The sequence below is a fragment of the Myotis brandtii genome, unplaced genomic scaffold, assembly GCF_000412655.1.
Source record: "Myotis brandtii unplaced genomic scaffold, ASM41265v1 scaffold126, whole genome shotgun sequence".
NCBI classification, from domain to species: Eukaryota; Metazoa; Chordata; class Mammalia; order Chiroptera; family Vespertilionidae; genus Myotis; species Myotis brandtii.
This window is the reverse complement of record NW_005354425.1, coordinates 485,554-488,566: the sequence shown is the minus strand read 5'-3', so window position 1 is coordinate 488,566 and position 3,013 is coordinate 485,554.

Below are 3,013 nucleotides of genomic sequence, written 5' to 3'. Positions count from 1 at the left end.
TAATGGGGGGGATAAGGACACATTTGTAATACCTTAACTAATAAAGAATTTAAAAATATTTAAAAAAATAAAAATAGAAAAATTAGCCTGCTAGACAATAGGGTAGTGAAAGCCTGCGGCAGAGGGTGGGGGCAGGCTGGAGAGGGGTCAATGGAGGAAAAAAGGGAACATATGTAATACTTTCAACAATAAAGATTTTTTTAAAAATTAGCCTACTAAAGGACCTAAATAGACACTTCTCCAAAGTGGACATACAGAAGGCCACAAGATATATTTAAAAATGCTCAAAGTCACTAATCATTCGTGTGAGTGTTCCCCATGTCCTGAGTGATTCAGGGTTCAGGATCTGGAGGAGGGGCCGCACGCAAATGAAAGAGACGAGACAAGAAATAATAATTCGGAAATATTGGGGGCCAGGCAGGCAAGCCCAATGCAAGAGAAAGGACTTCCACTGGTGCTCAGGCCTCCTCAGCCTTTTATTCAACTTTGGATACACATCTAGCTCATAGTCAGGCACGTAATTGCAGTAACAGATAATCTTAAAGGTCAGTAAATATTAGAAGGATTTACTCTGAGACTATTTGATCAGGAAATAGCTTGAGCCCCCATTGTCTGGACTAGACAATCAGTGCATAACTCTAGCCCTTGCCATGGGTTCAAGGTTCACCAGCGTTCCCGGATCCTTGTTTGCACTTCTCTGCTAGTGAAGACAAAGGGTGGCTTCCTGCAATCCAAGAGATGCAAATTAAAACAACAATGAGGTATCACCTCACACCTGTCAGAATGACTATCATCAATAAATCAACAAAGGACAAGTGCTGGAGAGGATGTGGAGAAAAAGGAACCCTTCTGCACTGCTGGTGGGAATGCAGACTGGTGCAGCCACTATGGAAAATAGTATGTGTTATGCCCAGATTTCAGGATCCCCAAGAACCCACATCAGGGAGCCAGTCCGATGCAATAGCATAAGAGTCTTTATTCGAGCTAGCTCGGCTCCCCCAGCTTGCCGAGGCAGCGACAGGAAGCAGAGAGAGAGAGAACTCTGTGTGGAGAGGGGTTTTATAGGGGGTTGGAGTAAGGGGAGGAGAAAGGGCTGTGGCCTTGCCGATTGGCCAGGCGCAAGTCGGTGTCTTGTTCCTGGGTGTGGCTAGCAGAGGCTTAGACTTCCGGGAAGAAGCTCCTTGCCAAACACATGGCCAAGGTAAGATGGAGCACTTACCCTGGGGCAAGATGGAGGGCGTAGCCCTCGCCCTTTCAGTATGGAGTTTCCTCAAAAAATTAAAAATGTAATTGCCATTTGACCCAGTGATCCCACTTCTAGGAATATATCCTAAGAAACCTGAAACACCAATCAGAAAGAATATATGCACTCCTATGTTAATAGAAGTGCAATTTATAATAGCTAAGATTTGGAAACAGCCCAAGTGCTTATCAGCAGATGAGTGGATTAAAAAATTGTGGGACATTTACACCATGGAATACTATGCAGCGGTAAAAATGAAGGAACCCTTACCATTTGCAACAGCATGGATGGACCTGCAGAGTATTATGCTAAGCGAAATAAGCCAGCCAGAGAAAGATAAGTATCACATAATCTCATTCATATGTGGAATCTAAGTAACAAAATAAACTGGTGAACAAGATAGATCCAGAGACAGAGAAGCATGAAACAGACTGACCAATTTCAGATGGAAGGCGGAGGTGGGGATGGGGTGGAGAGAGATTAACTGGGAACATATATTGAAATATGTAGCCCATGGACAGACAATACTGTGGTGAAAGCCTGGGAGGATAGCGTGTGGGATGGAGTGGGTCAATGGGGAAAAAAAAACAAAGGGGACATCTGTAATACTTTCGAAAATAAAGATAAATTTTAAAAATTAGCCTGCTATAATTTGGCCAAACATTTAATTAACTCACCCCTAATGCCTTGGCAGGGCCAGACTAAATGATTTCATGACCAGATGTTCCCCACCCCTGCAAGCAACTGAGGCACAGAGAGGAAAATTGACTTCCCCAAGGGCACACGGCTGGTAACCTGAAGAGCCAAAATTGCAATGCAGTTTCCAGAGTCCAGGCTTTAACCACCACATGTACAGCCTCTCCAAATAAGGGCAATAAATGAGACTGTACTTACTAAGGGCTGTTATGAGGATTAATGACATAATGTATGTAAAGCCCAATATATGACAAGTGTCTGATAGGTAGCAGTGTGTGTGTTATAGATTTTTCCTTCTGCACTTAGAAATCTGCATGGCTTTGTCTTGGGATAGAAAAAATAAAAGAGGTTGGAGGAAAAAGAACAGAAGCCAGGGGAGAAAGGGGTGAGGTAGAATATGGAAGAGGAGTAGTGGGGTTGTGGGGGAGGAAGAAACTTTCCTCTACCTTTCTAGTTCCTTCAGCTGGTCTAATATTAAATAGACATGAGACAAACTAACAAGAGTAAATAAATTTAATTACATATGTATGTATGGGGACCTCACATACATGAGAGGTTCAGAGACAGAAAGGAAAAATGAGGTATATATGGCATTCCAAGCTAAGGATGAGTAAAGTGCCTTGGGGCTTTAGTGGAGAGAAAGGTCATTCCCAGGCTGATAAGAGGAGCAGGTATTCGGTAATTAGAAGTTTGCCCTGCCTTATAGATAGATCATAAAAAGTCATTTCTGATGATAAGTCTTTTTATGTGCAAGGGCTCTAATTTAAATTCTTTAAAGGAGAGGTAAAAGTTTATCATGAACCTGCAGGGTCTCTGTTGTTCCCTTTAGCTCAAAATAGTCTGCATACCACAGAGGCACATCTTAGGGTGACTGGTTCTGAATCCTTACAGGGTAAACAAGAAGAGAGGCAACCCTGAATACTTAGGAAACAAGAGTCTAACTGGCTGGGCCTGGAGGGAACGCGGTGACTCTTTCTCAACAGCAAACAGAAACTTGCCAACTGCAGAGCAGATGGCAAATCCGAGAGGCTTCCGACCCAGGAGGCCTCCTCCGCCCCACCCACCCCATCCACC